This window comes from Pan troglodytes, chromosome 2 (assembly GCF_028858775.2).
Source record: "Pan troglodytes isolate AG18354 chromosome 2, NHGRI_mPanTro3-v2.0_pri, whole genome shotgun sequence".
NCBI lineage: Eukaryota > Metazoa > Chordata > Mammalia > Primates > Hominidae > Pan > Pan troglodytes.
The window spans coordinates 154,051,031-154,074,623 of record NC_086015.1 but is presented as its reverse complement, the minus strand read 5'-3'; the positions used below and the strand labels follow the sequence as shown (position 1 = coordinate 154,074,623).

The following is a 23,593-nucleotide window of genomic DNA, read 5'->3' as shown; positions in this document are numbered from 1 at the left end:
AACCCTTGAGGGGATGGCAACTATTTTCCTCTTTCAAATATCAACTTAGACTGGAACATTCCCCCGAATTATTGTTTGCTCTTAGACAAGATGTGTGAATCATTTTTCCAAGAACATTCTCACCAATGTCACAAGACCCGTAGGAGCAGGCCAGGGTGGGGGAGGCCTGAGATTCCCTTCACTTCACACTGTGGAAATAACCCTGAATAGTAACTGGCTGAGACTGGACCTGAGCTGTCCAGGCTGTGGGCACTCTTCAGCCACACCTGGGCCTGCATTTTCTGTTAATGGTTGTAATTCCCTTGTCAGGGCCTTAGAGACATAATCATTCATTCATTCAATGTTTTTTATTTTATTTTTATTTTTATTTTTGAGATGGAGTCTCACTCTGTCGCCCAGGCTGGAGTGCACTGGTGTGACCTTGGCTCACTGCAACCTCCACCTCCCGGGTTCAAGCGATTCTTGTGCCTCAGCCTCCCAAGTAGCTGGGACTACAGGTGCACACCACCACGCTGGCTAATTTTTTTGTATTTTTTGGTAGAAATTGGGTTTCACCATGTTGGCCAGGCTGGTCTTTAACTCATGACCTCAAGTGATCCGCCCGCTTGGCCTCCCGAAGTGCTGGGATTCAGGCATGAGCTACCGTGCCTGGCCATTCAATGTTTTTTAACATACCCTATGTGCCAGGCACTATGCTGGATGCTGGGGAAAATCAGCACAGCGAGCAAAATCAGATGTGGCACACCCTTTTTTCTTATGAAACTTAGGCTCTTCTGAGGAGATGACAATTAATCAAAAAGCACTTTAATAAAGATAAACTTGAAAACTAAGGGAAGAGATTTTGGGTGTGTCAATCTTATAATAAAGAACTGAAAGAAAAGGAAAAGGCATGTCTGAGGAAGAGATGGTTAGCTGAAGTAAGAAGGCTGCATAGAGATAACAGGGTAAGGGGAAGAGGGGCGAGCAGATGTGAAGCCCTGTGGTGAATGCGCCTGAGGAACAGAAAAGCCTGTGGGGCTAAAGGGTGGTTGTGAAGCAGCTGGAGCAAAAGGTGGGGCCACCACAAGGCAGTGTAGACTATGAGGTGTGAGAAACCTTGGAAAGGTTTTAAGTGGCCTGATAAGATTTGCATTTTGAACACATGCCTCAGAGTAGAACATGGATTGGAGAGAGCCCCAAGTGCATGCAGAGACCAGTTAGGCATGCGGAGACTAGTTAGTTAGGCAGTGGTGTGGACAAGAGATGGTCAGAACAGAATGGAGGCAATTAAAGTAGACCGAAGTGGGCCTCTCAGGAGACACCTCTTGGTAGGTAAAATGGAGAAGGCTGAAATAGGTTGCATAGGGAGGGAGATGAGGAAGAAAGAAAGAAGGATCAAGGATGACTTCTAGGTTTCTGATTTGATAACTGGATGGAAGGTTGTACCTTCACAGAACTTGGAAACACTCAAAGCACACCAGATTTTGAGGGCAAGAAATCACACATCTAGTCTTAGACATGAAACATTCAAGTGGAAAGGTAGATTAATGAATCAGAAATAAGGATCTGGAAATCAATGGAGAGGTTTGGACCAGAGAAATAAATACACCTGGCAGTCACTAAGGGTAAGTTAACATGGTGGCCTGGGGTAAGACTGCCCAAGGAGAGTATGAAGCAAGAAGATGGCTGGGCCTAATGCTGAGCCCTGAGGAATTCCCGTGTCAGCAGTCAGGCAGTGTGTGAAGAGCCTGGAAAGCAGGCGCAGAAGAAATAGCCAGAGACAGAGGAGAAAAATGAGAATTGAACTGTCTAGAAACCATGCCCTGTAGGTAAGGGCAGGCATTTCTTCCGTCAAGCATCGTGGGAGCAGGAAGGAGTAGGCCTAAGGAGAGGGAAGAAAGGCTCTCCCCACCCTAATGCTGCTGCCAGAGCTGGGAGCCTTGCACAGGGCCTGGACCAACATTTAGGGAACACAGCCAAGTGACAGAGAACTGCAAGTTGTCAGAAGTCCAAGGGGCTTCTTAAAGCAGAGACACGATCAGGAGAAGTAACATTTTAGGTTTTCCTGCATTGTAATTCCTTTGTGTTTAAATTAAGATGTTAAACATTCTAGCCTGATATTCCCTGTGCTTTGTTTGGGAAATTGAGAGGGATTTGCTTCACATGTAGAGACACTTTCTAACACCTGGAGAAGCCAGTCTTGTCAAGGAAAGAGGTCTCCTGAAAAGCCCAGAGCAATAGAACAGGATAGAATGACGAGCTAAGGTGTGAGGAAAATGACGCCAGCAAAAAAGAAAGCGCAACACAGAAAACCAAATCAGATTCAAGATGGCGGCAAGAAAAGCCCAGTCTCAAAACAAAAAAAAAAAAAAAAAAGGGGGGGGGGAAAGAAGGGCTGGGTGCAGTGGCTCACACCTGTAATCCCAGCACTTTGGGTGGCCGAGGCGGGTGGATCATGAGGTCAGGAGTTCCAGACCAGCCTGGCCAAGATGGTGAAACCCCGTCTCTGCTAAAAATACAAAAATTAGCCAGGCGTGGTGGTGGGCACCTGTAATCCCAGCTACTCGGGAGGCTGAGGCAGAGAATTGCTTGAACCCGGGAGGCGGAGGTTGCAGTGAGCCCAGATCGCGCCACTGCACTCCAGCCTGGGCGACAGAGTGAGACTCCGTCTCAAAAAAAAAAAAAAAAGAAAAGAAAAAAAAAAAAAAAAGAAAAAAGAAAAGCCCAGTCTCAGAGGATGCAATTCTAGGTGAGTTTGGAACTTAAGTGAGGAATTAAGATAAATCCATTTCCATCAGGCTTGATATTTATACAAAAATGCTTCCCGTAATCTCATGAAGATAAGTGGTAAATGCACTGAAAAAAACATATTTCGGCATAAAAACAAAAAGTATTATTATGGATTGTCAGGGGCTATCTGAATAAATGATACTTTTAGTCAATGACTATGTTAAAATCAACCAGAGAGGATCTAGTTTGAATGAATTTAACCTGTTATTTTCAGAATAGCCAGTTTAACTTTAACTCTTCCGAATGTATTCCTATCCCCTCTCCTTCCAAGAAGGACTTGGGGTGGCTGATAACTGGTAAACTTTCTGGAGAACTCGTATTGTGTTTTCTCCTAGTGATTGAATCCAACAATGCGTGCGCGCGCGCGCACACACACACACACTCACACACACACTCTTTTTATTACTGTCCACAAGGTGGTGCTATGAGAGTGACTTTTTCAATTTCATAACCACATAATTATAAAAGTAAACGTGGGCAATTTAATCACATGCATATATATAGGCACACACGCCTACAAACCTAAAATATTTATACAGATTGATGTAATGGGTATTTAGTTTTGGTGATACTTAGGACTGGTGTCACTAAGCATAGTGTATAGGATTGCTCTGACCTAGGAGTCATCCCCTCTTCCACTCCAATGCAGCAGCAAAACCTGTAAGTGGTATTAATAGCTCTGAAATAGCTCCATTTGCACTGCTGTCTCCCTGATACAGGTACCAATATCTCTCACCTGGACTATTACAATAGCCGTCCGACTGCTCTCCTCACCTTCTCTCTTGTCCCCTTCCAATCCCTTTTCCACACAGCACCACACAGCAATCAATTATCTTTTTTAAAAAAATTGAATCCTGATTATCTTTAAAAAATTCAAGCCTGATGAATTATGTTAGAGTAATTCATATTATGATCATTTCTATGCACTTAGGACAAAAATGCCAAAATCTTCACATGATTTACAAGAGCCTGCAAGGTTTAGCCCCTGCTTCATATCCTGCCAGACTCCTCTCATGCCACTCTCCTCTCACCACCATGCTCCACCCAAACCAATCTTGTTCCCACTTCGGGGGCTTTTTCCTGCTGTTCCCACTGCCCACAACAATCTTTACCCCATCTCCTGCTTCAGATCAGCTTAAAAACCACTTCTTTAGTAGCACCATCTCTGACACCATCCCCCATCTAAATTAGGTCTCCTGGTTCATCTCTCTTAGCACCTTGTTCTTTTCCTTTATATCACTCATTGAGTGTTATGGTTTGGCTGTGTCCCCACCCAAATCTCATCATGAATTATAGCTCCCATAATCCCCACATGTTGTGGGAGGGACCCGGCAGGAGGTAATTGAATCATGGGGGTGGGTTTTCCCATGCTGTTCTCGTGATAGTGAATAAGTCTCACAAGATCTGATGGTTTTTTTGGTTTATTTTTTGAGATGGAGTTTCACTCTTGTTTCCCAGGCTGGAGTGCAAAGGCGTGATCTTGGCTCACGGCAACCTCTGCCTCCCAGGTTCAAGTGATTCTCCTGCCTCAGCCTCCTGAGTAGCTGGGATTACAGGCATGTGCCACCACACCCGGCTAAGTTTGTATTTTTAGTTGAGTTGGGGTTTCTCCATGTTGGTCAGGCTGGTCTCGAACTCCTGACCTCAGGTGATCTGCCTGCCTCGGTCTCCCAAAGTGCTGGGATTACAGGCATGAGCCAACGCACCCAGCCAATATGATGGTTTTATAAAGGGCACTTCTGCACACGCTCTCTTGCCTGCTGCCACCACATAAGACGTGTCATTTCCCCTCCTTTGCCTTATGCCATGATTGTGAGACCTCCCCAGCCACATGTAACTGAATCCATTATACCTCTTTTTCTTTATAAATTACTCAGACTCAGGTATTTCTTCATAGTAGTATGAAAATGGACTAATACACCCAGGTTTACAATTACAGCCTTATTTGTATGCTTATGTGTTAAATACCTAACTATCCACTAGTCTAGTGGTTCTTAAACTTTTTTATCTCAGGACCCCTTTATGCACCTAAAAATTAAGGACGTCAAAGTACTTTGGTTTATCTGGGTCACACCTGTTAATATGTATCCTATTAGAAATTAAAACTGAAAAATTGTTAAGTATTTATCTATTTATTTAAAATAACAAAACCTATTATATATTTACCTGAAATAGTATTTTATGGAAAACAATTATATTTTCCAAGAAAAAAAATAGTAAAAAGAGTGGCATTATTTTACATTTCTGTACATTTGTTTAATGGCCAGCTTAATATGAGACAGCTGTATTCTCATATCTGCCTCTGCAGTCAATCTGCTGTGATACATTGTTTAGGCTGAAATATATGAAGAAAAGTTGACTTCACATACATATTTAGTTGAAAAAGGGAGGAAGAATTTTAATAGCTTTGTGGCTATTCTTCTTTGATACTACACCAAAACTCTACAAGGGGTAATGTATTAAGGGTTAGTCACAAAGTAGAACCTGAAACTGTATCAGTGAACTTTTCAAATCTGTTTCATTAAAATCCATTGGTGTATCTTACACTTTGAATGGATCTTCCCCATGCATTAGTCATTTGAAGTATATTGATTCAATGTATTATGAAAATTAAATCATCATATTTTATAATATGGAAAAACTCACAGTAGTTACTATCACCACCAATCACATCAGAAAAGCCTTTAAGTATTGGGAAGCTATCATTAAAATATGTTACACGACAGGTAAATAAGAAAAATAGACTTCTTTCTGGGAAAAAATCACATTCTGGTGTTTCTTCTTCTTATTCCTCAGTTACCCAGTGGGTTTGCAAATTTTTTACCAGCAAAATCTAGTTTTCACATGAAATTTCATGTGGAATCCCAACATGCACAACAGATACACACAAAGCTGATGTGGATAAAGCAGAGTCGGGGCCCATGGTTCTGCCCACTTTATCTCCTTTCTCACTCATGGTGCTGCCTCAGATGCCTTCCTTGAATCCGTGCCTTCCTACAGAAACTATTTTTGAAAACCCCTGATAGTCCTGCCTGTGGAATTAGATTTATTTGGTAGCAGAAACCCGATTTGAATTGGCTTAAACAAAAAGAACATTAGTTGACTCACATAATTGACAAGTCTGGAGGTAGTCCTGCCTTTCCACACAGATGGACTGAGGAGTTCCAACATTGTCATTGGGGCCTGGTCTCTCTTCTGTCTCTGTTCTGCAGTTTGTCTTTTTCTAAGGCAAGTATCCATTCCTACCAGCAAGATGGCCATGTCTACTAGCCAAATCCTACACTTTCATTCTCTCTTCTCAGACTTCCCTGCAGAAAAAGCAATTCTCCCCCAGCTATATTACCAAGGCTCTGAGTCACATGGCCATGCCTGCATCCATTTCTGTGGCCAGGGAAACATAATGTTCTGTTTGGCCAGTCTGTAGTCACCTCAGCATCCTGGAACTGGGGATGGATTTAGCTATATCCAAATCATGTTAACTGAGAGAGCAGAAGCAACATTTCCTTAAGGATAATCAGTGTGTTGTTACAAGAAAAGTGACCGGATATTGGGCTGACAAGAATGTTCACTTCAGCTACCTTGACCTCTGTGCCCTGATTAAGCTCTCCTCCTGCCCTCCCACCCCATGAAATATTTGACCACACCTCAATGTGAACACTCCTAGTCCTGCTTTGATTTTCCATGCCCAGTACTTTGGAGTTACGCATAGATGATGATGATGCCTGCAAGGCAGAGCTAAGGCTGAGGGAGAGCCTGGAGCAGGCAGCAGGCAAGTGAGAGTCTAGTTGCAAGAGCCAAGACCCGAATCCCAAACCAGAAGCAGGCTGTAAGAGGCACAGGAGCACATGCAAACAGAGGGCTAGGAAGTCAGCCAGGTGGAAACCATAGAGATGTCTGAAGCCACACATAGAAGTTCCTGGATTTGTGGTGCTGCCCCAGCTGGCTTGCAGACCCACTTGCTTTAAGATTGCTTGCTCCTACTATAGAAAATACCACAGCCTCAGGATTAAAATCAGACTCTGATTTTCTTAGAAATGTATCACAGAGCAGGAAAAAAAAAAAAAAAAAAAGGGAATGCTCACCAGGCAGTGGCTAGGTGTCCACACAACCTCAGTTCCCTAACCCATTAACATCTGTCACATGGATACAATTTTAGACCTGAATAGAACTTAACACTCTGATATTTGTCTTGAAATTCTTGATACGTATGGGGGTAGGAAGGGTTGCACAATCTAGTGAAAGTGAGTAGAGAAGAAATATTGTGGTCATAAATTAGCACATGTTGAAAGGCTATTTGTACCTATTTAAACTACCCGAAAGTGTGTGAGGGTTTTCCATTGTTCCACATTATTGCCTGCATCTTCGCTATTCTGGTGGGTATATTGTATCACATTGTGATACAACACATTGTGGCTTCAATTTGCATTTCTCTGGTGACTAATAAATTTGAGCACCTTTTCATATGTTTTTGGTCATTTCCTCTCTTCTTTGTGAAAGTGTTTGTTCAGGTCGTGTGCTTGTTTTTCTATTGGACCTTTTTTTCCCCCTGCAGTTGCAAGATTTAATAGAATGAAAACAGAGCTCCCATACAAAGGGAGGGGACCCAAAGAGGGTAGCCATTGCCAGCTCAAATGCCTGGTTTTATATCCCGATCATTGTCCCTCCTGCTATGCTCTCAGGCAATAGATGATTGGCTATTTCTTTACCTCCTGTTTTTGCATAATTAGCATTTTAGTGCACTCTCTTTACTACCTGATTGGTTGGGTGTGAGCTAAGTTGCAAGCCCTGTGTTTAAAGGTGGATACAGTCACCTTCCCAGCTAGGCTTAGGGATTCTTAGTCGACCTAGGAAATCCAGCTAGTCCTGTCTCTCAGTACCCCCTCTCAACAGGAAAACCCAAGTGCTGTTGGGGAGGTTGGCCAATGACCACTCTAACTGCTTCCTGCTGAATTGGGGTATAATAGGGGTTGTGCAGTTGAGACTTCCTTGGGAGGGGTGCCTTCGATGTCATTAACATTGGAGCATGGGCTAGCAGGCCGGTCCAGGGGTCTGCAGTAGATCTTAGTCATGGACTGCATCTGGGGCTCCATTTGAAGAACGATTTGTAGTTTTACAGCTTTGATTCTGGAAGAGACAAACTTAACAAGGAGGTTAAAGATACAGGGATTGAAATGTATGACCTGCAGTGCAGGAGATTATTTCTTTGGCACACTTTACAGGCCCTGACTATCTGCCTGATAGTTTTGAAAAGGCCTGGCCTGGTAAATAATGATTTGGCCATCTGATGGGTGCTATCAGTGCCTAAGTAAAAGGTTTGGGGAAGGGTTTTAAGTAATCTCCATTAGTTAGCTGCAGGCAAAAGTATTTTTCCTTCTTTGGTGGCTAGCCATCCTGAGGGGAGGAAACTATGTGCTCCTGAGGTTCCCCATTCTATTTCTTCTTCTGAGTACTGGGGCTTGGTTTCCCAGAGGGGATTACCTCATACTAGGGGTCCTTCTATAAGCATTTTTAATGGAGGGTCCTGTCTTGTGGCTCTTGTTGTTTCAATATCCACTTGGCGGTTCCCTTCTATTTCCCTTTCCTTTTCTTTCTGATGACCCTGGCAGTGTAAGACTGTCACCTCTTTAGATTTCTGTACCACCAATAATAATCTCCTAATGGCTTCCTGATATTTGATAGATGTTCCCTCGGAAGTTAGGAATTCCCTTTCTTTCCATATTGTTGTATGGGCATGTAGGCAAGCATACTTAGAGTCTGTATATATATTTACCCTTTTTCCTTCTCCTTATTCTAGTGCCCGAGTGAGGGCTATTAGTTCTGCCAGCTGAGCACTAGTTCCTGGAGTGAGAGAATTACTTTCAAGTATTCCATTATCACTGACCACTGTATACCCTGCTTTTGGAAGTTCTTTTCCTACAAAGGAACTTCCATCAGTATACAAGTTGAGATCGGGATCAGTCAAGGGAATCTCTAGAAGGTCCCCTCGAGTGGCGTAGGTTTGAGCAATTACTTGTTGACAGTTATGTTCTATCTTTTCTTCATTGTCTGGAAGAAATGTGGCTGGGTTAAGAGTTGCACAAGTGCACAGTTGCAGCACTGGCCTTTCAAGTAATAGAGCCTGATATTTAAGTAAACGGTTGTCTGACAGCCGCAAGTCTCCTTTAGCAGTGAGTATGCCGTTCACATCATGAGATGTCCACACAGTAAGATCTCTTCCCTGTATTATTTTAACTGCTTCAGATACTAAGACTGCTACTGCCACCACTACCCATAAACAATGAGGCCAACCCTTTGCCACTACATTGATTTCCTTACTCAGGTATGCCACGGGTTGCAAGCTCGTCCCTCAGACCTGTGTAAGGACTCCTAGAGGTATTCCTGTTTTTTTCTGTGACATATAAAGAAAAGTCTTGCCCCATTGGCAAGCTTAACACTGTGGCTTGGGTTAGGGCCTTCTTTAGGGCCTAGAAAGCCGATTCTGCTTCAGGTGTCCATCTTACTAAATGAGTATTGGCTTTCTGAGTTTCCTTAATTAGTGTATATAATGGCTTGGCTATTTTGCCATACCTGGGAATCCATATTCAGCAGAAGCCTGTTATGCCAAAGAACCCTCTTAGTCGCGTTAGGGTTTCGGGATGAGGATAAGCCAGTATAGGCTGGATACATTCCTCACTGAGGGCCCTGGTACCTTTGGATAATTTTAGCCCTAAGTATTTAACCTGCTGTGAGCAGAGCTGAGCCTTTGGTTTGGAAACCACAGGTGGCAAGGAAATTTAAGAGCACTCAGGTGGCTTGATGGCACAAGGTTTCTGAACAGGCGGCTAAAAGTAAATCATCCATGTACCGAAGGACAAGAGTGTCCTGGTATGAGAACTGGCTCAAGTCTTGGGCTAATGCCTGGCCAAATAGATGGGGGCTATTCCTGAACCCTTGGGGTAAAACAGTCCAGGTGAATTGAGATATTGGGTTTGAAGGATCTTCAAAAGCAAATAAGAATTGAGAGTCAAGATGTACAGGGATGCAGGAAAAGGCATCCTTAAGGTCCAGGACTGTAAACCACTCTGCTTCCTCTGGTATTTGGGAAAGCAGAGTATAAGGGTTAGGTACAGCTGGGTATAGAGGAACAATGGCCTCATTGATAATCCTGAGATCTTGCACTAACCTCCACTGTCCATTGGGTTTCTGTACTCCTAAAATTGGAGTATTGCAGGAGCTATTGCATGGTTTTACTAGGCCTTGGGCTTTTAGTTCCTTAACAATTTTTTGGAGTCCTTGTTGGGCCTCAGGTCTAAGGGGGTACTGCCTTTGGTAGAGAAAGGAGGCAGAATCCTTTAGTTTAATTTGAATGGGATGGGCATTCTTTGCTTGTCCATATTGTCCTTCTGTTGCCCAGACTTCAGGATTAATTCCTTCCTCAAGCAGGGGACAACAAATGGGTGTTCCTTCTCCTATGTTCAGGTGTATAATGGCTCCTGCTTTTGCTAGAATGTCTCTCCTTAACAAGGGAGTGGGGCTTTTAGACATAGTTAGAAAAGCATGTGAAAAGAGTAAAGTTCCCCAGTCACAACTTAGTGGCTGGGAGAAGTATCTAGTGACTGGCTGTCCTAGGACCCCTCAGATAGTGACAGATCTGGAGGACAGTTGTCCAGGACAGGAGAGTAAAACTGAGAAGGCCGCACCAGTGTCCAGGAGACAGTTAACCTCGTGGCCCTCAATGGTCAAGCATACCCGGGGCTCCGTGAGGGCGATGGCATGGGCTGGCGCTTGCCCCGGGCACCCTCAGTCCTGCTGCTGGATCATCTGGTTAGTGGCTTCTGACTCAGAGGACCTTCATTCCCTGGGGCAGTGGGCCTTCCAGTGATTCCCTTGACATAAGGGTCATGGACGAGGGGGTGGCTTATTTCTATTTGGACAATCTTTTTTAAAGTGTCCTTGCAGACCGCACTGGAAGCAAGCCCTATTAGGCATTTGGTTTGCCCAGGTTTTCCCTTTTCCAGAGCCTCCAAAGTCTGCTTGCCTGAGGGCCATGACTGAAGTGGTGGCCTTTTTTTTTAATCCCGTTTGTCCCATTCCGCCTGCTCCTCCTGATCTCTATTATAAAAAACCGAGGTTGCCAAGTTCAATAGGGTTTCTAAGTTTTGCTCTGGGCCTAAGGCAGACTTTTGAAGTTTTTTTCTAATGTCTGCAGCTGACTGAGTGATACACTTATCCTTTAAGATTAGTTGGCCTTCAACAGAGTCAGGTGACAGACAGGTATGCTTTCTCAATGCCTCCCTTAGTCTCTCCAGAAAGGCAGTAGGATTTTCTTCCTTTCCCTGTGTTATAGTGGACATCATTGAGTAATTCATAGGCTTCTTCCTAGTTTTCCTTAGTCCTTCTAGCACGCAAGTTAGCAAATGTCTGCGGCACCAATCTCCATGTTCTGATTTTGTGTCCCAATGAGAGTCTACACTGGGAACTGCCTGTGTGCCTGTGGGGAATCGTTCTCTTTCCTCTGTTGTCATCCTACCATTGACCTGACTGAGATACCAGAGAATGCCAATCTCTCGGGCTGCAGTTACAGCGGCACTTTTCTCATTTGGGTTAGTGTCTGATTTAGCAGTAACATTATATATCTCCATGTCAGATCAAAGGATTGTCCTAACCCTTGTAGAACATCAGTATAGACGTCAGGGTTATCTGAGAATTTACCTAGGTATCTTTTAATTTGCTTCAAGTCTGAGAGAGAAAAAGTTACATGCATTCTGGCTGGGCCGAATTTTCCTCCTCCCACTGCTTGGAGGGGGCATAATTGGGGAATATTGGTACTCTTTGATTCATTGTTTACCCATTTGTCTATCTCTTTTTGGACTGTTTGGGTTGAAGGGGGGGGGGTCCTTATTAGTTGGGGAAGGAGTCAAGGGGATGCTGGGGTAGGGAGGTAGACTCTGAGGGCTTCCTGTGGGGCATAAATCACACTTTTTACATAATTGCGAGTTGTCTCTTAATGAAAAGAAAGTTTGTACATATGGCACTTCACTCCATTTGCCTTCTTTTCTACAAAGGAGGTCTAGCTGTAAGATGGTGTTATAATTTATACTTCCCTCAGGAGGCCAGGTTTCTCACTCTTGAAGAGGATATCATGGCCAGGCGGTACTGCAGAAGAATATAAGTCATTTCTTTCTTAGCGTCTGAGGGTCAAATTGGTCCCAATTCTCCAGAATACATCTTAGGGGCGTTTTTGCCTTGTGGGGAAAAAGAACGTAGGGATGCCAGCACCCCTAGTCATTGAATGAGCATTAGTCATAGAGCGTCCTCTATGGTCCTAATGCTTATTCCTTTCCAGGGTGCGTAACCACCCATGGACCTCTGCTTATCGGGTTATTTACACTCACTGATGTAGCAGTCCTGCACCCCTTTTCCCACCTTTCTTGACCACAAAGAAAGGGGTCCAGGCTACTGGATTCTAGTGCTCCTTTAACAGCATGCCCAACATTGCCTTTGTGCTCAGGGGTGAGTTCTAGAGCTGGGCTGGGTTCCTGAGTATTTCATAACAACCCAGCTGCCCCATCAAGATGCACTCCCATAAACAACAGTTCTTATGCAAATTCGTTTCAGAGAGGGTGTAGGTAACCTTCTGAGTCAGGATTGAGATAGTCTTTTTGATTTTGTAAGTACTTTAAGGCTTGGCTGAGTGCAAACATTTCAAAAGTTTGAGTAGACCAATTATTAGGCAATTCTCCTAATTCTGCTTCCACAAGAGTCTCCCTATCAATTATTGAATACCCATTGTGGTTTTTTCCTCAATCATCTGGGAGGAACCATCTATCATCCTGTCCTGAAGGGAGCTCTTCCTAGGTCTGGTCAGACCTTTGTATGGTAATTAAGATTTAAATCACCTGTAAGGAAATCTGCTGGGTTAAGGGAATTATCAGTGGTTAGTGTTATATTACCTTTTTCTAACAGACTAACCCTATACTTTAAGATTTTTGAGTTAGTAAGCTACCTTTTTGCTTTTTTTGGCTTAGAATAATTCTGAACTGGTGAGGTGTGCTCACAATGAGGTTTCCTCTAAAAGTTACTTTTCTACTTTCTTCTGTTAGCAAAGCAGTTGCCACTACAGATTGAATGCATTTGGGCCAGGGCCATCTGCGGGTTACTGGGTTAAGGATTTGTCATAGGAAGGCTACGGGTTGTCAGTGGTCTCAGTATTTTCAAGCTATGCCTTTGTTTACACTGACAACAAGGTAGTGTTGGAGTGTTATAGGCTCATGGAGAAGACCTTCAATTATCAATTATAGGTTTTAAATTTACCCTGGCTTTTAAAGGAATAGGGCACACTTTTTTTTTTTTTTTTAACTATTTCTATATTTCTCTCTCTCTCTTTGACTCCTTCTTTTTCTCTCTGTCTCTCTTCTCTGTCTCTCTCTCTCCTCTCTGTCTCTCTCTCTTAGCCATTACAAACTTGGGGCAGGTATACAGCCCATGTTGAGAGCTGTATACCTAAATCGGGAGGGACACCAGGGATAAGACTCCCTGGGTTTATAGCCTAGATGCCTAAGGACACAGTGTAGAGCTTCCTTAGATCCCTTTGGAGTTACAACTTGCTAGAGGAAATGAAAGTCTGAACCATTAGTACTAGGAGGCAGGGATCAGAGGAAGTAGATTCAGAGGTAAGGAGAATTTTGGGACTACAATTTCAAGAAAGTCATGGTCAGGACCCAGGAGGTATGGGTCAGAAGGAAAGGTAGGAGCGCCCGCATGGGCGACTGTTGAGTAGAGACTTCTGGCTGCGCCATGATCTCAACTAGCTAATGCCGGGAGTTTGGGACCACAGCTTTCTGCCTCTAGTCGACCCTTGGCTTCCCCAGGAAAACTGAAAGTGGAAGCTGGCTCCAGGGAGACCAATGTTCCCAACTCAGAAGGGTTGGGGGTTGTTAGAAAGCCCTTCCCCAGATAGCTTCACACATGAGTCTTAAGTCTGGCAGCCATGATAATTGTTTTTAACTGGCTGACAGGTGCCTGGTATTTTCCTCCAATTCTAAGGAAGGATAGGACAGAAGAGCAAGTGAAAGTGGTCCAATATTACTCACCACTTTGGAGGTCCCTTTGTGGTTGCCAAAATGTTACTGGGGGGTCCTTGCTCCCAGAGCTCCCAAGATGGTGGTGGGCTGCTTCCAAAATGGTGGTGGGCTGCTTACAAGATGGCAGCAAGCCTCGTGTTCTCTGACCTGGGGTTCTTGGCCTCACAGATTCCAAGGAATGGAATCTTGGGCCATGTGGTGAGCGTTATAGCTCTACTAGAAGCCGTGGGTCACGGAAGAGAACCGTAGAACCTAGTGACTAGTGTTCAGCTCAATTAGGACGAACCCGGGCACTTAGCCGTGCAGGAACAATGGCAAGCCTTTAGCCCGATTGGGAGCAGCAATGGGCGCCTCACTGGGTCAGAAGCACAGTGGACACCCTGCCAGATCCAGAGGGATGGAAGTCAGCGGCAGGTCTGTGACAGCAGCAAACAGCAGTAGTGGACGGTGAGCAAAAGCTCAGCTTGAGCCATAACAAACATGGACCAGAAGAGAGTTGCAAGATTTAATAGAGTGAAAACAGAGCTCCCATACCAAGGGAGGGGACCCAAAGAGGGTAGCCCCCCCCACTTTTTTTTTGTTTCAATAGAGATAGGGCCTCACTATGTTGCCCAGACTGGATTCAAACTCCTAGGCTGAAGCAATCTCCTCCTGTCTCAGTCTCTGTCTTGTCTTTTTGTTATTGATTTGTAAGAGTTATTTGCTTATTCTGATATAAATACATATATTGCAAATATCTTCCTCCACTCTGTGGACTTTTCACTTTGTTAATGGCATCTTTTGAAAAACAGATGTCCTTATTTCCATGTAAATTTGTGCAACCTCTTTGAAAAACTGCTGAATATATATATTCTGTGACCCAGCAATTCCACTCCTAGGCTGAATCTACCTGGCCAAAATGCATATTTATGCTTACTAAAAGACAGGTTTAAGTATGTATATGGCAACACTACTCTCAAAAGCCAAAAACTGGAAACATCTCAAATGTCCATAACTAGTAAAACAGATAAACAAAAACTAGAATTCCACATAATAGAATACTATACAGCAATGAGAATGCATGAACTGTTGCTACATGCAACAACATGGATGGATCTTACAAACAAAATACAAAGGGTAAGAAGCTAGACAAGAAGTAGCACATGCTATATGGTGCCATTTATATATAATCCAAAAAAATGCAAAACTAATTTCTGGTGATAAAGGTCAGGAGAGTGATTACCTTTGGGGATAATGACTAGGAGAGGTACAAGGCACTTTGTGAGGTGCTAGTAATGTTACATTTCTAAGTCTGGGGGCTGGCTACATAGTTGTGTTCACTTTGCAAAAATTAATCAAAAGGATACATTTAAAATTTGTTATTTCTATATGTATTCTAGTTAGTAAAAAGATTTTCCTGAAATAGGGCATTTGGATCAATTAGATGGCATTGTGGATGCAGAAATAAGCACTAAAATTTATGGTCAGTTTACCTCAGAGAAATAAGCCAAGACACTTCAATGGGGAAAGAATAGTCTTTTCTTCAAATGGTGGCGGACAACTGGATATTCGCATGCGAAAGAATGAAGTTGGACCCCTACCTCACACCATACACAAAATCTAACTCAAAGTGTATCATAGACTTAAAGGTAAAAGCTAAAACTATAAAATCCTTAGAAGAAAATACAGGAATAAATCTTTGTAATTTGAGATTAGGCAATGATTTCTTAGATATAATACCAAAAACATAAGCAATAAAAAAGAAGATTGGTAAGTTAGATTTAATCAAAGTAAATAACTTAGGTTCTTCAAAGGATGCTATCAAAAAAAGAATAAACAGACTCAGAGAAAATATTTGCAAATCATTTATCTGATAAGACTTGTATCCAGAATACATAAAGAACTGATAACTCAATAATAAAAAGACAACCCAATTAAAAAATTTGAAATGGTTCGAATATACCTTTTTCCAAAGAAGATACACAAATGGATAAATAAGCACATGAAAAGATTAACATTAGCTGTGAAACAGGTTTAATAATGATCAATCCCAAGGGATGATTGCCACTGAATGGAGGACACCAAAGATCATTAAGCCAACCATCAGTAATAACAGTCCAAACACTTCTGCCCACTGCATCCTGGGCTGAAGTTTTCCTACTTGTCCAAGTCCAGTAAGACAGAACCCATTCACATGCAACAAGTTATATGAAGCAGATTCATTACTTACAGATAGGCAGCAAAGGATAAAAGAAGCTTGGATTCATTGAGAGCCAGTTTCCTAAGGCTCAGGAAAGCTGCCTGGGGTGGATGAAGCCTTGACTGCATTCCCAGCTTGCACTCCAGCTGAGCTACCTTGAAAAGCAGTCCACCCTGGGCTATATACTTCAGAAGAATATGAATCATGAGGACATCTTGTTTCTAGGGGAGGGAAACAGAGCCCAAGCTGTCCCAGACAGTTTCTCCCTATCTCAAGATGTTACATTTCCTAGTAAGGACAGGAACAAAGTCCAGGGTATTTCAGGCAGTCCTTCCCTATCTCAGGGTGTTGCATTCCCAGAGCATTCACCAGTTATTCTGAGAGCTACAGGCAAGAAGAGGGGGAGAGGCTGGGTTGGCCCAGAGACCATCAAGCATCAGCCATTAAAGAACTACAAATCAAAACCACATGAGATACCAATTCACACCCTCTAAGATGACTATAATCAAAAGGACATGTTTAATTGAATTAAGTTTGTCCTAAACCTGCCTCCATAGGTAGTTTAAGTCTGGACTAAAAGTTTCTCCATGCACAGTGAACTGTAAACTAACTTGATGTGTAAACAGACTGTAACCTACTCTTGTAGCAAGTAGCTGAGTCTCAGCCAATCACAGCAGCCAAGTTTCACCCAATTATGAGTGGCTAACTGTGTAAGCTATTTTTTTTTTCTTTTTGGAGACAGAGTCTCACTGTGTCACCCAGGCTGGAGTGCAGTGGTGTGATCTCGGCTCACTGCAAGCTCTGCCTGCCAGGTTCACACCATTCTCCTGCCTCAGCCTCCTGAGTAGCTGGGACCACAGGTGCCCGCCACCACATCTGGCTAATTTTTTTGCATTTTTAGTAGGGACAGGGTTTCACTGTGTTGGCCAGGGTGGTCTCGATCTCCTGACCTCGTGATCTGCCCACCTGGGCCCCCCAAAGTGCTGGGATTACAGGCATGAGCCACCGTGCCCGGCCTTAAGCTATTTTTAAATAAGGCACATGCTGAGCCATAACCAATCCAGTTGTTTCCACACCTAATTTGTTTTCTGTATATCAGTATTCTTTTTCTGTCCATAAACGTTATCTGACCATGCAGCTGGAGTTGTTCTAAACCTATTCTGGTTATGGGGACCGTCTGGTTTATGAATCATTTCTTGCTCAGTTAAACTCTGTTAAATGTAATTTGCCTAAAGCTTTTCCTTTTAACGGATTGGTGTCAGAAGTGGGATCTGAAGTAGAGCTTTCAGTGACTCCCAGGAACAGCAAGTGACCAAGTGAGGCATCACCAGGCCCAACTGGGGATTGTGGTTAAGTTCTCAGATTCCAAAGCTCCACAGGTTTGTGTTTTGAGCTATCTGAGTTTGTGTGAGCAAATTTTTGACCCAGACTGTTTGGAAGTTGATTCTGGGATCATGAATAAAAGCCAATTCAAATCTTTAAGTTAAATTTGTTGGAATTTTGTCTTTTAACAATTTGGGCGAACCAGATGAGACCCAACTTCTGAGACCCCTTGTGGAATGCAGGAGAGGCACTGCTGATCTCTTTTGAGGTCCCATGTCTACTTCATAGAGCCTCAAAGGTTGTGAGTTCCTCTCAGGTTGAGCTCTGTTCTTTTCTCGTTAAGCACTCAATTCATTTTTGGCTTTTGAATCCAGAGTTTTGTACTGTGAGAAGGCATATAACCTTTCAGGATTTGCAGTGACTGACAAGTCACTGGAAAAACTGTGCTAGGTCCAGAGTTGGATTAGATTTGATAGTTAACTGAATTGAACTCAAGAGGCCTTGGGTAACTGACTGGGTTAGAGAGAAACTAAATTGATTTGAGGGTCAAATTGATTGTCACAATTCAAGGAGTCTGAGATGACACCGTTTGGGACTCCAGCTAATTTTATGTGTCAAAATTATGAGCCCAAATTGTGTGCATTTTGGAAGAATGTGTTAACTTCACTAGAAGCAACTCAGAATTAAAGTGGCCATATATTAGTCCATTCTCCTGCTGCTATAAAGAACTGCCTGAGACTCAGTAATTTATAAAGAAAAGAGGTTTAACTGACTCACAGTTCCGCGGGGCTGGGGGAGCCTCAAAAAAACTTACAATCATGGCAGAAGAGGAAGCAAACATGTCCTTCTTTCCATAGCAGCAGCAAGGAGAAGTGCAAAGTGAATGGGGGAAAGCCCCTTGGAAAACCATCAGATCTCATAAGAACAAACTCACTATCATGAGAAAAGCACGGGGGAAACACCCCCATGATCTATTCACCTCCCAGAAGGTCCCTTTCCCAACACGTGGCGATTACAATTTGGATTACAACTCAAGATGAGATTTGGGTGGGGACACAGAGCCAGACCATATCGGGCCACAGTGGGAAAATTTTAATTTGGATACAGTTGTTTATTTGCAAGAGACATTAGAAAAGAAGGAATCAAAAACTGTGTAAAAACAAGGAGACACATTTTTTAACCGGTATGCAGAAGCATCTAAAAGATTAAATAAATCAACATTTGCTTCCCTAAAAAAATTTGCAAAAGGCATATACAAAGCTTAAACAACAACTAAGAATGTAACAAAAAAAGGACGATACCCTCAATGAACTAACACTTGCTGCTTTTTCTCTCCATCTATCTTTACTTCAATACGCTGAGTCCATTAACCTTCTTGTTCAATTACCATTTCATTCTGGGGATAATAGAAAAAGGGGAAGTTAGCAGAGAATAGACTTTTCTTGCAAGTTCCATGTGCTGTGGAAAGCCCATAAAATTTTAGTCAAACTTAACATCTGTCAGTAAGTAGACTAACATCTTATTAAATTCTTTTGTCTTCTTCCAAACCCCACCTAAAACACTGCAGTCTGGGCATGATGGTTCACACCTGTAATCCCAATGTGTTGGGAGGCTAAGGTGGGAGTTCGAGACCAGCCTGAGCAACATAGCAAGATGCTGTCTCTACCAAAAAAAAAAAAATAATTAGCAGGCATGATGGCACATGCCTGTAGTCCAAGCTATTTGGAAGGCTAAGGTGGGAGGATCACTTGAGCCAAGGATTTCAAGACTGCAGTGAGTATGATCATGCCATTGCACTCCAGCCTGGGTGAGTGAGACCCTATCTCAAAAATAAAATAAATAAAACACTGCAACTTACTTAACTTTGATACTCCACTACTTCTACTGTCTGACAGTGAAGACTATAACTATGTGCATGTAATATTAGAATCAGTGGCCCCTCGTGTTGATTTACAAGATACTCCACTGGATAATCCTGAATACATACTTTCTGTGGATGGGCCTTATTCCAAATACTCAGAAGGAAAATATCAGGCAGGGAATGCTGTTACAACTCAAACTGTATAGCAAGCCTTACCTGTTTAAGGTGTTTATTCTTGGCCATTATGTCTTAACTGGGCCTTTATCTGTATCCTCCTTCCTTGATTTGGGCAAATAATGGTATTTAGACCTAAAGTCTCAGCTCTGTGCTTTTGAGATGGAAATTTTCTACCTTATTTACTAAGCCATTCCTTTGGAAATGCAAATTTGGGTTAAAACTTTCTAATAGTTGCCCCAGCACAGTGGCTGATGTCTGGAATCCCAGCACTTTGGGAGGCCAGGGCAGATGGATTGTTTGAACCCAGGAGTTCAAGACCAGCCTGGGCAACATAGCAAGACCTTGTCTCTATTTTTAAAATAATTAATTTAAAAAAATTTTAATAGTTATTAAAAATGGGGTAAGTAAAGCAAATAGTGATGGGGTTAAAACAAAAGGTAAATCTACCAAAGATTAGACAAAACAGAGGAACACCTGCCGGTCTGCCAACATTACAAGATCCCAAATCAATTCACTCTTTTTACCCCAGTTTGGAGAAATTTTTTAAAGTCAGAAGGCAGAAATTACAATGAACAACCTAGCTAACAATTACTTAGGGTAATGATCAAACAGGTCAGTAAAGAAAAGGCCAAAGGTCCCTTGATATAACTCGCTGATGGAATGGGATAAAAGTTGTTAGGTGAACTTGTCATAGTTTCAAAATTCTTTTTCAGTGAAGTCTTAAAGTCATAATAAACTAAGAGAGATTCATAAAATGTCTGGGTTATTTCTAAGTAGGTTAAAATGCTAAAACTTTAATTTTTAAGCAAAAGTTTAATTTTACAAACTTTGGCATGTTGTTTTTATACAGTATAGAGAAGCTAATATGTGGGTCTGTTAATAAACAAAAATTGTGTTTTGAGAAAATGTTTCTAAAAATTATTTTAAATGCTGATACAAAACAGTTCAAAATTGCTCACTTCCTAGGTTTTCACTAGAAATTGGGGTTACTAATATTTAAAAATTCAAATTAATATATGGCAATTAAAATTAGAAATAAGAGAAACAAAAAAAGTAAGACATGTTTTTGTAAGTGAAGCTTAGATGAAAAGTATTTTTTTGTTTTTTTAAAAAAAGTAATTTTTTCCTAAAGTAGAATGATTGATTGTCCCAAAATAAGAAAGAAGAAAACTATAGGACAAATGACTTAAAGGATATAAAATGTAGAAAGTTTATGAATCTTAGGAAATAAATTTTATGTGTGATCAGGGTGGCTAAAATTAGAAGGGAATTATAAGTTTTTTTGTTAAAATGGAGCATTAATATCAAAAGTACACTGATGCAAAAGTAGAATCTGGTCCTCTCCGTTGAAACAGGATTTCCTTGGAGTAAGCTTCTTCTTTTAATAGGAAGTTGTAAAAGGTATTTTAGATAATTGGCCTGTGAAACAAAAGTAGTGTGTTTTATTAAAATAATTTCCTGTTCTTCATGTTGTCTTCTATTAGATCTTTGATTACTTAAGAAAATTGAGTCTTCTCAATATTAAAAGAGCTAAGGTTTTTGTCCAAAATGATGTAAACTTCTATATTTGCCTTTAAAATCTTTGATGGCCACTTTGCAGATTTTTAGGTTAAGTCAGCCAGTACTGAAATTGCCGACATCAGCAATTTGAATGAACTTTGTAAGGTTAATCCAATTCAACTTATATATGATAATCTATCTAATAAACAGGGCTATGCACCTGAATTGGAGGGAAAAAAAATTGACATTTTGAAGAATGTAAATGCAATGTTAAACATGAACTCATGGAGAGCATATACGGTCACCTATCCTTCCTGAGTCTTTCAAGCTCCCATTAAAAGTTCTGCACACCATGACTTATCATGGAAAAGATAAAATGATTAAAATTATAAAAATGTGGTGTGGTGACTGCTCTAAGGTTGCCAAAATGGCTTATGACCAATGTTTGGTTTGTCAAACTCATATTCCTGGGGAGACGATCAAAACTGAAGGTATGTTTCTGCTACCTAATGGGCTGTTTGACCATTTATAGAGAAATTTCATTCAATTGCCAGTTTCAACACATGTTTTTCTGGTTATATAGAAGCATTCCCATGCAGGAAAGCTGATGTGATAACAGTAGCTTAAAAGTTACTAGAAAGTTTGTTTCCCTCATGGGGCATTCCTGGAGAAATCTCCAACAATAGAGGTACTTGTATAACTGGACAAGTTGTAAAATAGTTAAATAAGGTATTATAGATACAGTAACATTAGGGAAAGCTAACTGAATTGACTGGATTGGCTTGGTCAAAGACATTGCAGATTGATGGCAATAAGATCCACTTCCACTGAAAAAAATAAGTTGACCCCTTATGAAATAGTCACTGGAAGGCCTATACCCCTAATAATAAAACCTCATGTATCGTCTGCTCTTCTAAATTCTGACTAAATGCTGCAAGGCTCTAATGCATTATGCCAAAGTATATTTTCACTCAGTAAGGGAGGCTTTTTGTGATCCACCACTGAAGACAATCAAACCCTACATAACCTAGAACCTGGAGACTGGGTCTTATGGAAACAACTTCAGAGAAAGACTACATTTGAACCTCATTGAAAGGGATCATACAAAGTTCTTCTTACAGTCCACACTGCAGCAAAATTTCAGGACCTTATAATTTGGGTCCCTAATCTCACAACACAGAAGGGTTTCTCCAATTTCTTGGAACTGTAACACCCATTGGAAACCTTAATGTAAAGCTAACCAGGAAAGTTATCCCTTAGAAGCAGATGACATCCTAGATGTGGACAGCCTTCCCAAGATCCCAGATCAAGACTTCTCTACCACCATGAAACTCTTACTTCTCTTAATTTTTCCTTGCTTATGCCTACCTCTTTCACTTGGCAGGATCATGCTGAAATTTAAATTTCACAGTTAGTTTCTTCTGGGGGTTACCTGATGAAGTGTTATATCTGCCATGCCAAACACAGATCTTTACATGACCTAAGGGATCCTTTAGTTCTCCTAGTGGGTAACTTTAGCAACATTCCTGACATGACTGCTGTTCAAATTGTACTAATGGTAAGATTTCTAGGCCCACTTTTTCTCACTCCCTGTTTTAATTTAACTCAGTAATGGAATACAAAAACAAAACCAATGAGCATATCACAAGACAGGTTTGCATCAAAAGCCCAAATGGAGTTTCTTGTAAACTGACATATGTCCCAGGGTACTATAGCAAGCTTTAATCTGTAATAACGCAGATTCAGACCCTTGGGTAGAAACTGCTCATTCCACCATTCCAAATAATGTGTCCATGAACAAGAGAACTGGAAAAGGAACCTTGTGTGCACCCATGGGGTATAGTTTTATTTCTGGAGAATTTCATGGCCAACCTTATGTGTGGACAATCTAGTGCTTTGATGGATGGAAAATGAAGGCCAACATGGGCTAGGAATTTTAATGGTCCCCTTGTTGCTCCATAATCAGTCAAAAACAGAACATTGGTCCACTATTCAACCTATGTCATAGATTAAAGAGAACATTGCCAGGAAACATTAACCATTCTGAAGGGACATTATTTGTTAGGTTCTTTCCCTCATAATTGGCTCTATAGCAGATTCTACTGCAAAGCTACAGCTACACAACAAACTTCTTTAAATCATCTTGCTAAAATTGTACTAGATAATAGAACTGCTTTAGACTGCCTACTGGCTGAACAGGCAGAAATCTGTGCAGTTGCTGATACTTCTTGTTACACATGGATTAATACATCAGGTATTAGAGAGACTCAGTTGCATAGGATTAACAAACAGGCTGCTTGGTCAAAATGGCTAGACCCCCCATCTGGCTCATTCTTTGATCTACTCGATTTTAGTTAGTTTAGTTCAACTTGCCCCTCCCTCTCCCAGAGGACACTCAAATTCACAATACTCTTTCTCCTTCCTCTCCTTAGTGGTTGACCATCTTGGGCATGAGATGTGCTACAGGAAGCATGCAGGTTACCCCTCAGTAGCAGCCCAAGAAGCCCAGATTATTCAAGAACTAATCAGACTTGGCCAGGCAGAAAGACAGGGAAACCCTGATGGACAAAACAAAGGTGGCAGGTAAGCAATGACTTGACTGCTACTTAAAAGCAAGACAGATTCACTAACTAAGCAATTTAAAACCAAACAGAGAGACAAGAGGTGTGCAAATGAGGTAGATATGCAAATTCAATTGTCACTGTAAAATATAAGATAGGC

At 41.7% G+C, this 23,593-nt stretch overlaps 1 pseudogene; it reads right to left on the bottom strand.

The window, feature by feature from the left end:
- Positions 1–10,918: 10,918 nt before the first annotated feature.
- Positions 10,919–19,438, bottom strand: LOC129143586 (uncharacterized; annotated as a pseudogene).
- Between the last annotated feature and the right edge of the window lie 4,155 nt (positions 19,439–23,593).